The sequence below is a fragment of the Zingiber officinale genome, chromosome 10B (genome assembly GCF_018446385.1).
Source record: "Zingiber officinale cultivar Zhangliang chromosome 10B, Zo_v1.1, whole genome shotgun sequence".
In the NCBI taxonomy this organism is placed as follows: Eukaryota; Viridiplantae; Streptophyta; class Magnoliopsida; order Zingiberales; family Zingiberaceae; genus Zingiber; species Zingiber officinale.
The window spans coordinates 40,733,936-40,748,361 of NC_056005.1; the positions used below are offsets into that span (position 1 = coordinate 40,733,936).

The 14,426-nt window shown below is 39.0% G+C and overlaps 2 long non-coding RNA genes across 4 annotated transcripts; one reads left to right on the top strand and one right to left on the bottom strand.

The window, feature by feature from the left end:
• Positions 1 to 5,596: 5,596 nt before the first annotated feature.
• LOC122030163 lies at positions 5,597 to 7,136 on the top strand. 3 transcript variants are annotated; one of them, XR_006125326.1, is made up of 4 exons: positions 5,597 to 6,225; positions 6,311 to 6,383; positions 6,451 to 6,573; positions 6,990 to 7,136. It is a non-coding gene; the product is annotated as an uncharacterized LOC122030163 (long non-coding RNA). The 3 variants fall into 3 exon arrangements; XR_006125327.1 differs by having other exon boundaries at positions 6,316 to 6,383; XR_006125328.1 differs by lacking the exon at positions 6,451 to 6,573 and having other exon boundaries at positions 6,316 to 6,383.
• Positions 7,137 to 12,641: 5,505 nt separating this feature from the next.
• Positions 12,642 to 14,110, bottom strand: LOC122028584. Its single transcript, XR_006124868.1, has 3 exons — positions 13,777 to 14,110; positions 13,611 to 13,679; positions 12,642 to 12,825 (listed from the first exon to the last, which is right to left on the bottom strand). It is a non-coding gene; the product is annotated as an uncharacterized LOC122028584 (long non-coding RNA).
• Positions 14,111 to 14,426: the final 316 nt, after the last annotated feature.

The window sequence follows — 14,426 nt, forward strand, 5'->3', positions numbered from 1 at the left end:
ACCTCCCAACAGAGAAGTGGAGTTTGAAATTGAGTTGGTTCCTGGCACCGGTCCAATTTCTAAAGCTCCGTACCGGATGTCTCCAGTAGAGCTGAAAGAGCTACAAGAACAACTCCAGGAGCTACTTGACAAAGGCTTCATTCGCCCTAGTCATTCACCATGTGGAGCTCCGGTGTTGTTCGTTAAGAAGAAAAACGGATCTATGCGGATGTGCATAGATTATAGAGCGCTGAACAAAGTGACAATTAAGAACAAGTACCCTCTTCCCAGAATAGATGATCTATTTGATCAGTTAAGGGGGGTAACAGTGTTCTCTAAGATAGATCTGCGCTCTGCATACCATCAGTTGAAAGTGAAAGAAAGTGATATACCCAGAACAGCTTTCAAGACCAGATATGGACACTACGAGTTTGTAGTCATGCCTTTTGGAGTGACTAATGCACCTGCGGTCTTCATGGACTTAATGAACAGAGTGTTCAGAGAATACCTTGACAAGTTTGTCATCGTGTTCATCGACGACATTCTGATCTATTCAAGAACCCCAGAGGAGCATGACATGTACTTGAGAATAGTACTACAGACCCTTCAGCAAAAGCAGCTTTATGCCAAATTCTCAAAGTGCGAGTTCTGGTTAGAACAGGTGGCGTTTCTAGGTCACATCATTTCTAAAGAAGGTATCCAGGTGGATCCTGCCAAAATAGAAGCGGTCAACAACTGGCGTAGACCCCAGAACGCCAGGGAGATCATAAGCTTCCTTGGTTTAGCTGGGTATTACAGGAAATTCGTGGAAGACTTTGCCAGGATAGTCTCTCCACTAACAACCCTAACTAAGAAGAACAAGAAGTTTGAATGGTCAGACAAATGTGAGCAAAGTTTCCAAGCATTGAAGAAAAGACTGACCAGTGCTCTCGTTCTGACTGTTCTAGAGAGTGACAAGAGTTTTGACATATACAGTGATGCTTCCAAGATGAGCCTTGGAGCTGTTCTCATGCAAGAAGGGAAGGTTATAGCTTATGCTTCCAGACAACTCAAAGACTATGAGAAGAACTACCCCACTCATGATCTTGAGCTGGCAACTGTGGTCTTTGCACTAAAACTCTGGCGACATTATTTGTATGGGGTTCAGTGCAAAATCTTCACCGATCATCAGAGTTTGAAGTATTTCTTTACCCAGAAGGACTTAAACATGAGACAGCGCAGGTGGCTAGAGTTGATTAAAGATTATGACTGTGAAATCCTCTACCACCCAGGTAAAGCTAACAAAGTGACGGATGCACTAAGCCGAAAATCCAGTGCAACCCTGATGCCCTTGTCATCATTAGCACTGCCACTGCAGAAGGAATTGTCAGATTTTGGAGTTGAAATTATTTATGGGTAACTCTCTGCATTGACCTTAGAGTCAACATTGCTTGAGGATATACAGAAAAAGCAAAGTGAAGATCCAGATATCCAGAAGATCAAGCAAGGGATAAAAAAAGAAGAAAATTCAGAATTACGAGTATCAGACAGTGGAATCCTTTATCAGGGGAGCCGCCTTTGTGTCCCCAATGATGAGGAATTGAGGAAGAAGATTCTAGAAGAAGCTCATAGTACACCATACTCCATGCATCCTGGTTCCACCAAGATGTATCAAGATTTGAAGCAGAGATTCTGGTGGTCTGGACTCAAGAGAGATGTTGCAAAATATGTCAGCACCTGTCTGACATGCTAGAGAGTCAAAGCAGAATAATAGAGATCAGGAGGAGTCCTACAGCCTCTCCCAATACCAGAGTGGAAGTGGGAAGAAATATCCATGAACTTCATAACAGGTCTTCCAAGAACCACTAATGGGTACGATGCGATATGGGTGATAGTGGACAGATTGACAAAGTCTGCCCATTTTCTAGCTATCAAGGTGTCTCACTCTATAGAGCAGTTGACACAACTATATGTTAAGGAAGTGATCAGACTTCATGGAGTCCCAAAGTCGATTGTTTTCTATAGGGATGTGCGCTTCACCTCTCATTTTTGGGAGTGTGTTCAGAATGTATTAGACATCAAACTCAAGTTCAGCACAACCTTCCATACCCAGACTGATGGACAGACAGAACGAGTAAATCAGATTTTAGAAGACATGCTCAGGGCTTGTGCATTAGATTTTAAGGGTAGTTGGTGCAGGTATCTGTATTTAGTTGAATTCGCCTACAACAATAACTACCAGACCACTATCAAGATGACACCTTAAGAGGCACTGTATGGTCGAAAGTGCAGATCACCCATTTGTTGGCAAGAAGCAGGTGAAAGGAAAGAAATGGAAGTGGAGCTGGGCATTCAGACAGAGATGATAGATGAGACCACTCAGGCTATCTAGAAGATCAGACAGAGAATTGAGACTGCCCAGAGTAGACAGAAAAGTTTTGCTGACACACGCCGTAGGCCACTTGAATTTCAAGTAGGGGATTTAGTCTTTCTCAAAGTTGCTCCTATGAAGGGAGTGATGAGATTCGGCAAAAAGGACAAGTTAAGTCCCTGCTACGTAGGACCCTACCCGATCACAGAGAGGATTGGGAAAGTAGCTTACAAGCTGGACTTACCACAAGACATGTCAGCAATACATAATGTATTTCATGTCTCCATGCTAAAGAAGTGCCTCCACGACCCTAGCCAAGTGATTCAACCTCAGTTAGTGCAGATCCAGGAGGATCTTAGCTATGAGAGCAGACCTATACAGATAGTGGACAGAAAAGTTAAGAGACTAAGGAACAAAGAAGTACCACTAGTGAAGGTCATCTGGCAGAACCAAAAGCACGAGGAAGTTACTTGGGAGCGTGAGGACAGCATGAGACAGAAATATCCAGAATTATTCTAAGTTCGAGGACGAACTTTTTATAAGGTATGGGGAATTGTAACAACCCAAATTTTCTCATTACAAGTCCTAATAGTACTTAAAAATATTTAGAAATACTTTAGAAATATTCTAGAGATTTTTAGAAAATTTTAAATTATTTTTATGCAATTTTTGGAGTTCGTTTGATATTTTTACCAAAAGAAATGGATTTAAGGCAAAAAGAGGTCGGGCCGAGGATTGAACCGGAGACTTCTAGTTAAGCAAAGTCTTAAGTTGTTTCGGATGACCAGGAACCCAGCAAGGCCGTGCTGATCAAAGAGAGGGCGAAATTAATTTAAGCAGTAATAGATAACAGAAATATCTAGGTATTATAAAGGGAGATAAGAGAGGAGCTTAGGCTTTTAATTGGCCGTGACCTAAACCCTTTCTCATCCCTCTCTTGCGCGCGGCGGCTCCTCTCGGGCGGAAACGAAGCCGAGGTTAGGGTTTTGTCTCCGGCGGTCGGCTAAGGACCCAAATCCGAGAGTCTTCCATGCCATCACGATCCTCACGTCGAGGAGAACCTGTTGACACGAAGAAGGGCCTGAGATTTCAAGTTATCCGAAACACTAGAAGCCTTCTTCTTCGGTGGTGAGTCCAAAAACGCAAAGATAAGTGCTACTCACCTGCGGTAAGGGTAGTTTCGAGCTTCGATTTAGTGTTTCTTTTAGTTTTCGGCATATGCTGTAAAGGATTGTGGTTGCTAGGGAATTTAGACTAGATCCAAGATTTGCTTTTCCCTTTAATTAGAAATTTGGATTTTTATGTAGATTTTTCTGTTGAGATTTTAATGAGCATGATCAGTTAAATATGGAGTTTTACAAGTTTCGGATTTTGTTGCTACTAGGCCATGAATATGAAAGGGTTTAGTTGTTTGAGCATGTAGGTTTCGATTTTGTGGTCACTGCAAAGAATGTCTATGTGTAGCAATTCGGTCCCTTTTGTTTTCCTTACCGTGGTACTGAACAGGAGGATGGTTATGTCTTCGGTTTGTGTTGCAATGGGTATGAATAAGTTTAGTTGTGGAAAGATCCAGTTAGATCATTGGTAGCATAATTAGATGTGCAACTTTGATTTTTTCCGTGGAACTTTTGAGTAGGGATGACTTGTGTGTTAACCATGCTGTTAGACTTTTGGTCATTTTGTTTTTAATGTGCAGTGTAGATTCTTCATTGATTCAATCAAGCATTTCAGTTAGATTTTTGTTCAAGCGTTGCAGTTTTAGATCTTTTAACCTAGCACTACAGTCTAAGATTTTATTCAAGCATTTTAGTTTTAAAATTTGTTTAAGTACTGCATGTTTTAAATTCGTTTAAGCACTGCAGTTTTAGATTTTATTTTAGCACTGCAGTTTAGATTTGTTTAAGTATTGCAGATTTGTATGAGGCAATCTTTTGTTATAAGTATTAACAAGTAACAAGTATTTTATTTGAGAAGACTAGTACCCGACTTCCGAGGTTGTCGTTAAACAAATCCAGGTGACCGGTTCTGAGGTCTCGGCCCTGGTAAGACCAAGGTCTTTACCCTCGTATGACTGGTGGTTCGCTACCTCAGTTTCTATTAGGGAGTACGCAATGGTACTTAGCCTGAGCCCAAGAGATTATTATTTTGAAGTATAAAAGTATAAGTTTTGAACAAATGGAATAACCTTCCCATAAGTTTAAAAAAAATCAGCAAGCTTAGTTCTTTTATTCTTACATGTTTAGATTTTCTTATTGCTATTAGATGAGCACGAGCAGCTTTACATGTTTAGCATTTCAGTCTGTTTTGATTTCCTTGCTATTAGATGAGCATGAGTAGTGTTTCTGTTAAAGCATTCAGTTCTTAGATCTTTTCCTGTTCATATGCATATCCGAGTTTTGTAAGTTAGATAGCGCTTACTAAACATTCTGCTTATAGTTGCATTTTTCTCTTACTGCAGATAAAGGGAAAGGAAAGCTATAGTGAAGGAAGACGACAAGAAGATGTGAGATGGATGTGTGATGTCTGGACTATGGAAGCCTTGGGACCTTGCTTAAGAATTCATTAAGATTTTGTATTTAGACTGTTGGGATTATTCTTTCATGTTACTGGATTTGTTCATTGAATAATTTAAGTTTTAGAATTCTTCCTTTTATTTGCTATGCACATTAGTTCCGCTATCTGAGTTGTATTATTGTTGCATGCATGTTCAGATTAATATATAGTTTTAGCATATTTAGATTAATATATAGTTTTAATTGGGAACAAATAATTGAGTAGAATGTTGAGATGAGTTATTTATGTTTCCAGCTGTTATTTATTGTATCCTTTGAGTTTTTGAGAGTTTTAAGTATTGATATTTACATGTGAGCAACACTAGTTAAGAAAAGTTAATAATCCAGTAGCGTCCCACCCTCGCAGACTAGTAGAGTGGAGGGTGGGGTGTTACACAAGGTCTGCTCCTCAACGCCCAACATAAGCGCCTGTGCCCGTGTAAAGCAACCATCTTCAACACCCGTAAAATATCAAACCAGATAATAATTAAATAATAAGGCTTAATAGGCTAATAGCCTTAATGGAATTTTTAGGAATTTTCTGAATTTTTCTGGGTATTTTTCAGAGTTCGTATGACATATTTAGAGGGGATGCGTTCATGGGCCCGAGAAAAAAAGTCTGTTTTGAAATATCTGGAAGTGGAAGTTGATTGAGGAATCAACTTAGGATTTAATTGTATTAAACCTAAGTATAATTATAAAAACTCCTCATCCCTAATTTTCTTACCCGACATCTTCCTCCTCTCCACTGCCGCCTCTCCCTCTCCCTCCCGCGCCGCCTCCTCCATCTCCTTCTCTTCCACACGATCGACGCCGACACCCCTCTCATCGCCGACACTGATCCGTCCTCTTCGGTCACGAGCGAGAAGGGGTCCCTCTGCAAGTTTCCTCGCGTCGTCGCAGACGCCGCAAGACCCAATTTTGGCCTTCCCTCTGCTCTAGCTTGGATCCGCCGACTTCATCCTTCCTGCTCCCTCTCGCGAGTTCCCGAGCCACAGTTGCCGGTCTCTCCTCATCATGCGAGAGCCACAGTCGCCGACACCCCTCTTCCCAGCGTCGGTCGTCTTCTCTTCTTCTCCCCCGAGCTGCACGGCGCCGACACTTCCTCCCCTCAGCCCGAGCAGCGGCGATTTCCTTTTCCCGGAGCTCTCTGCGTGAAGCCAAGTCACCGCCGCTCGCCACCCATCGCCATCGCCGGTGAAGCCCCACAGCAGCGGCCGACCCCACAACTTCAAGGTTGGCCAATCATAGTGCCCTAACCATAGTCGTTCCGTTCTCTAGCTTCGATTATCAAGCTAAGTTTCCTTTCGAACAGTTGAGCGTCAACAGAAGCGCTGGTTTTGGGTAAGAAATGTTTGGTTTCAATTTGATTTCATCTTGCAATTTTGAGATATTGAGGTAGTTTGTTAGCTTAACATATGATTTGAAGGTTAGGTCTTGACTTAGTGCTGATTTGGAGTGTTGTTTGGGAAGACATCAGCTACCTTGCTGCCACCTTGGAGGTAAACATCTAAACCTAGTGGATAGATCGAGTGATTGGTCTTTGATCCTCACGTGATGTGGATTTAGGGTTATTGTCTTGGAGGATCGGGGATTTCGTTTAGTTTCAGCCACAACACCATCGATAACTAGTAGCTGGCTCCATTAGTGACTAGTTCGAGTTGTGCCACATCGATCGCTGAAGAAGAAGAGGTATTGGTTTGGTACTTAGAGTTGATTTAAGATTTAATGTGTGCATCATGGAATTAGATCTAATGCTCAATTGTGTTGGGGTGGATTTGGTTTCATGATGGGTAAACTTAGTGGCAATGGATTGTTACATATATCCATTAAGGAGTTGATAATGTTGGGTTAAGTATAATTCAATCAAGGAAATAATTGTGTTGATTGAGGATTATTAGATTTGTTGGATGATATGATTAAACCTAAACTAATCAATTGGATGGATTAAACTAGGGTTGACATTGGGTTGGATCTTATTTGGTCTATAAAGGAGATAATTGAGGTTAATCATTTCGATTAGGGTTTCCCTTAATTAGGTTGGGTTTTGGGGTTTAGCTAGTGTTTGCATTTGTGATTAGCTAAATCGTACATCTTGTGATTTGCAGGACTTTGATTCGAGATGAACGTCACGATGTGGGATTGTTTGGCATGATGGACAGTTAAAGACGAGTACTTCTTGCTTTGTTTCTTTTAGTACTTTGAGCTTTGTGCATGAACTATTTTGGATAAGAAACTGATTTTTTTTATCTTAACTCCACTCTTATTTTTTTGCGCTTGATACTTCCACTCAAACCTTTGAGTTATTCATTTCTATATCCATACAATCTCTTACTGTCGTCTTTGATATTTAGCAGATACTAGATACCATGTTTACATGTTTTGATTGTTGTTTATTTATGTTCTATATTGAACATGCTGGCTTCATGTAGCATACTTGATTCTTGTTTATATATATATATATATATATATGATGACTGTTGTATTGTGCGCATCATATCATTGCATACATGTTAATGACAAATTCTCTCTTGCGGTCGAGAGAGTCGTTGACTAGGGCCGCATCCTCGACCACTCGACAGAGTGGTAGCTGGAGTTGATGCCGCTTGTCCTGTCGTGCCACACTCAGCCACTCATGGATAGTGGTAGTTGGAGTTGTGAGCAGCAGGGACCCCCTTCGCTGTGTAGCTAGTTAGCTACTCAACACTTGTCCATCCGGTCGCTCGAGAGAGTGGCGGCCTTTGGGTGATACAGTTGTCATCGATCCGCCCTCTCGACCATACAGGGGTCGTTGTACAGAGAGGTGGGTGGGGTGACCATCCGTGCATACACTGTTATTATACTTGCTTTGGCTGTTGTTGTTTACATATGTTGTTATTGCTTACTTACTGTTGTTGTTCACATATGCTGATATGCTTACTTATGTTGAGATATGTCCACGTTGTAGGTGTTTAGCCCTTGGATTACTTATTGGAAGTTTGTATATACCTTGCTTATTATTTCTGTAGTTATGAGCAGTACTGTAGCATATTAGTACCATTCTGACCTTCTATACCTAGTCTAGGATATGGTTTCAGGTATGAGCATTTATTATGGTTCCATTTTAGTATCTGCTATCTTTTCCTTTTATGAGACTGTATACTGTTGGCACTCTCTATTTATATATTATGTTCATGCACTATCTTTCCTATACCCACTGAGTTTCAATACTCACCACCTCGCAAATTGGTTTTCTTTCGCCAAATAACAGGTAGATGATTGAGAAGATGCTTGAAGAGTCCCGGCTGCTAGTCCCATGTCACACTCAAGGATAGTCTTCTTTTTGGTTTTGTTACTGATTAGGTGGTATGTTGATTTTGCGTATTTTATTTTCCAATAAGTCGATGTGGATTTTGGAGTCAAATCTGGTGGTTGCAGGTATTTTTGTTAGTGCCGTTGTTGGTCTCACATTCGTATTATTTTATGTTTTCCGCTGTGCATGTTTCCAACTTGGTGAGCTGTTATTAACTACGTGGTTATTTTCACTTTGTCCAGCCGGGTAGGCTGAGTATATTAACTGCGTGGTTGTGCTTATATCTAACCGTGTGAGTTGTTGTATTATGTTATATGTTTGTGTGTATGTATTTATTGCTTTATATTGTCACCGATATAGAGGAGATGTTGTCGAATTTTTGTCTAACAGGGACTCCTCTGGGGCGTGACAACACCAATATAAGGGAGTTCATCTGATTGCATTAGGAATTTGGGACCAGAGGACTTCGTCCTCCTTGGAGAGGGTTTCCCCCTCTAGGGGAAACCCTTCATCAGCTCCCGCAATCCATCCACATCTGATGCAAGGGAACCACTCCAAAGACACCATGAATCTTCTCCCTAAGCATATCTCTATCTTTAATCTTTGTTTTGATATGTATGAATATTTTTATTAGTGTTTTTGGTTTGTAATTTCCTTACAATAGAATAGTTCTAGTGATTCTAGGATGTAGGGAGTATCCCTTTTAATATGTGAATATTTTTTTATTTAATCTATATGTTTGCATGTTTCTTGTTTGATAAAATGTGTATTTATTTATGGTCCGAATCTACCGTATTAACACGATTTCGATACCAAAAGTATGAGATTTGTATTCCATGAGGATTTAGGGAAGAACTGAAAGGAGAACCTGACCCTCCGACCAATAAAAAATTGAGAAACAGAGAGTCAGATACGAAAGTGCACATTACAACAAAAATACTAAAAGACAACATTTAAAAACTATTGTGAAAGACAAAAAAAAATCATTGTAAATTAACACATTGAGAAAGATGTGGCACTCAAAGACAACGCTTAAAAATCATTGTCTTTTCACTTGAAACACAATGATTTTTTACCGTTGTGTTTCAAGGGAAAAGACAACAATTATTTCCTTAAAATGACAATGATTTTTCACCGTTGTATTTCAAATAAAAAGACAATGATTTTTAACCATTGTCTTTGAACACCCTTATCTTTCTCAACGCGTCAATTTATAACAAATTTTTTTTTGGATCTTTCATAACGAATTTTAACCGTTTTGTTTTAAGTGCAAATACAACAAGTTATAACTGTTGTCTTTGAACACCCTATCTTTCTCATCGCGTCGATTATCATGATTTTTTGGATCTTAAACAATAATTTTTAATTGTTATCGTTTGTATTAAAAATTATCATTTTAACCATTGTATTTTTAACCATCGTCATTTCTCAACACACACTGAAGAACAATAAACCATTGACTATACAATAATTTAACAGTTTGTGTTTTTAATATACATCATTCAACAATATCAAAAATTATAGAAAATATATATACAAGTTATAAGTACCAACTCATATTATCCTATTTTAAATGATCACTCCTTATAAATATATACTATAATTGTGACTACATTATTAGTTGTTTGATTAAGGTACTTACAAATCCCTTGGCCCATCGATTTTTGGTGAACTCTTGGCCGATGACCTTGAACTGACAGTAAGCGGATACGAAGATCTCCACAATGGAACCTCATCTACTATGGCTGCTACACCCCCATCTTTAGGATGAGTTTGGTTCAAGTTATCATGTATAACATTCGTTATGTGATTACCAGGTAATCACATAACCAAGGTTATGGGTGAATAAAACATAATCTTAACCTTGTTTGGTTCAACTAGGTAATGGTATAATTAACTTGACATTTACTATATTACCCCTGATTTAATTATATGATTATTATTATTATTATTATTATTTTGTTTTGCCATCTGTATATGCATTTATTATCAATGTTATACATTTAGATTAATTAGATTTCGTTCAAAATCTTTTATTTTCTTAATATTAAGCATTTATATAAAATCTAAGATAATAAGGAAAAATATTAACTCTCATTATGATATTATATCACTCAAAATAAAATCCGAAAATATATTTAAAAAAAATTAGGTACCGGCTGCCTCCGGCGCCGCCTTGGTCGGCAGAGAAGGGGAGCATGTAGTGGAAAAGCGGCCAGATGTTGACCTTGCAGAAGCCTTGGTAGAACCGGTCATGGAGATCCGACGGCAGGAACGCATGCACACACTTGAACCGCTCAAGCAGCGTCTGCGCGACGTCTTCCTGCTCGTGCGCCTCCACATCGACCCTCAGCGAGCCGACATAGAGCACCTCCATGTCCTCTGGCAGCCCGCCCGTCCTTGAGCTGGAGTAGCAGCAAGTCATCATCCCACCCCGAAGGACCACCCGCGTCCATCCGGCCGCCGCCGGGTGCACACCGGCAACTGGTTCGCCACGATGATGATCCGCTCCTGCGCAGGCGACAATTGCATGTCCGACGCCACGCTGCTGGCCCACTGCTCCTCCTCCTGCAGGTCTTCCAGCGTCCCTGGAACCGTCATCACCCGCGGCATCCGCCGCGCTGCCCGCTCCCCGCCCATCCCCAACGCCGCGAAGTTCCCCGACACCAAATCCAGAAGGTTCGCATACGATCTCGACATCATCTTTCCTAAAGAACAAAACACCCCAAATCAAAATCAACTTCGCACTCGCCCGATCGAATAAACAGGAATCCTTACCAGGAACCAATGCAAGGATAGAAACCAATCAGCTAAGCGTACAATCCGTCTAAGATATGAATCGGAGACGAAGAAGGAAAAGAAGATCAAGAAGGAAACGACGCTCCCGATCACAGCTGTGGCAGCGTCGAGACAAGCAAGGTTTTGTGATTCGAAAGGTAATTTTGGAAAAAAATATTGATAACCTAGGAATCGTAGAAAACCTAAGATTTTTAAGGTTTTGTGATTCCTGATTTTATTCCCTAATTGCTGATGTGGCGGGAATGTTGTATCACCAGGAATCACCAATTACTTAAACCAAATAACGTTATCATTGATAACCAACTAAGGTTATCAGCGATAAATCCGAACCAAACACGCCCTTGGGTTCATGCTTAAGAGCCTTAACCTACTGTTCAGGTGAGTTCAATGGCACAAGCCTCGATTCGTGAATGTTGAGCTCTTCAATCATATAATTCCTCGCAAACATCCCCTCTTGGTAGTTGATAGGCTCTGTAGAGGAGATGAAACTGTCAAGCCCTGTAATCCCCCAGGCGAGCTGTTGAACTGTTAGAATCGATGTTAAGCTAACCGTATAGCTCGAGTTGATAATTAGGACTACAAAGAGCCACACAGTCAATACAAGCTGTCCGAGGGTGCTCACTGTGTTCTCTCGTACACATATGCCAAATGAATAAGAAAAAAAAATCATAGCAAAGAAAAGAAAACTAAATCTATCTGATCAACATCAATTATTACTTACTATAGGAAAAAACATGGTTGAGAAATTAAACCTCCAAGATGGACACAGAGACTCAAGCAATTAAGTATTTCATAACTAATATAGAAATGCTATTCATAAAAGTCAAAATACATAAACTAAGATGATAAATGGTTGAAGCTTATCATGCTTTCATCATAGAAAATGGTTTAGCAGGAAAGAAAACTCACCAAAACAGAGTTGTAATTTTTTTTTAGGCAATTTAAATCAAGAAGAAGGCTCCACCGACTTCCATTCTTCTAGGAATTTCATAATCTTAAAGATATCAACAAAGATCTAACATATTTCGAGAGACCTCATATAGGCATGCTGGGTATCTATCTGTGATTTATCTGCTACCCTGGACATTCATGTCAAATAAAATATTAAGCTACTAAAAGAGAAGGCTACTAAAAGAGAAGGAAAAAGTGTCTTCAGAATGCAAAGGTAGTTTCTATAAAATGCTTAATGAACATGCTATTGACCTTCTACCCACTAGAAGTTCAAATAGTTGGATTATGGTCAATATAGCACAAGTCACAAAATCAAATTCTGAATGGAAGGTCTCATGAAATCTAAATCTAGTAGAAGTCAAAATGGACCAGCCATAGTTTAACAAGAACAGAAGATCTTCATAGCACACTTTGATTGATCAAATATCAATGTCTTGATAGTAAATTCCACTATGAGGCAAGAATAGAAAGTCAATTTTCCTAATCTTGACAGTTACATAAAACTATCGGATTTAGTTCTCCATAGAAACTAAGCATTAACCTATGACAGAAAATATTGAAATAACAAACATGCAAGAAAAAGAGCTAGCAATCACAATATTCTAACAATAATATTTCAAAAACTGGGTGTTACAACCTTCAAATTGATACGAGTTCGGAATTGGGTGTCTAGCAGATAACACGAAATGGAAAAATCTAAGATAGTCTTTAAGCAAGTTTAATTGGACAAAATTAGTGCATTTGTTTACATGCATAAACCGGTAATGTACAATGATTAACACCATACAAGTCCACTAGGGAGAGCATGTTTATACCATTTGGACAAGGCATCTCATATCCCCATTTGAAACCAAATTATGTGGCTTCATTCCTCGCTTGTTGGACCAAGGATCTTGCATCAGCTACAAAAGAAGTGATAAAAGACTAAAAGTTAATCATAGTGAATATATATATCAATATGCATTTTAATATTCAGCGCAAAAAATATGGTTTAAACTACACATCTACACATGTGATGAACGAACTAGTTGCAAAAAGAAGGCTCACTAAACCAAAAGAGTTATGAATAACCAAAACACTTGTAGCTTACAACACTTAACCAAAGAGTTATGAATACCTAAATTTTCTATTCATCAGGTATGTGGTCTTGTATGCATTCCATCCACTGTCAACATACTTCATAAATTTCCATATGTTATTTTCAATTGTCATGACTGCCGAACTTATTTTGAACTCAAGCATCTTCTTGGCTGTAGTTAACACTCATACCCCCATTTTGAACTTATTTTGAACTTATTTTGACAAAGTAGTAAATATGAATTAAGAAAGTTGACTTGAACAAATTTAAATGCTACAGCATAAAGGTTACTCAAACAAAAATGGTTAATCTTAAATAACTTGAATACTCTTTTGCACTACAATGGTAACTTATCATATATTCATATCTACAACGTATGGTTTATCCACAAAATAATGCCTTAACATTTGTGACCATAAAGTAGGTAAACAATTGTCAATATGAACACTAAACATCTTTTTTAAAGCAAAAGGAAGACATCTGGATCAAATGTCAAAACCTTAATCTTAGTCTATAGCTCCACATTTGCTAAAAAGGCCAATATCACTAATCTTTTGCAGCACAATAAATTTACATGACTTACAATTCAACAAGGAAACAACAATATACCTTGACTATTTCCCACAAAGATTGTTTCTTCTCGTGCTTGTCATTCTCTATGTTAACAGTTTCAAGGCCCTTCATATATTCATACGAGATTATACAATTTTAGTGCATCTAGTATACAAGGAAAAATTATAATAAATATTCATAACATTTTCCTAATAAAGCTTACATATTCACAATATTCTTCCAAGTCTCATCACGATTGCGTTGACTGAGAGGATCCAAAAAGTGTCCTAAAGATCCTGATTGAGTTTGCCAAAAGTACATCTCATCTCTATCATGAACAAATGATAATTCCATAATTTCTCACTTGGCTCTAGTATGGACAAAGCCAAAAATAATCATATTAATGAAGAAACTGTGAAGTAAAGCATATCCATAGTTCCAATATGCAAAAGCTTATTTATCTAGAAGCTGCAATAAACCTCTCCTTGCATAAAGTCATTGTTTGGTTTACACTCAAAAAGCAAAACATGAACTAGATTTTGATGCTAAAAGGTGCCTAGCAGTCTGATAGAGAAGCTACAGTGAATTGGAAAAAAACAACAAAGGTTTGAAATTAAACGGAAGGCAGAAGCCTGTTGATCGTATAAGTTAAACAATAGCAAGGAGAGGCATTGGAGAGATCTGAAAAAGAAAGAAACTGAAACAACCATAAAGATGGCATCTTTCTTAGAGACAAGCGAAAATTGACAAAGATCATCTGTTACCTCAGTCTGAAAAGATGCTAGGCCGGATCAAACAATTCCTCAACAGATATCGGCGCTGACGACCAACACAGGAAAGGATCGCAGAGTATTGGAGAAATCCCTAAGGTAG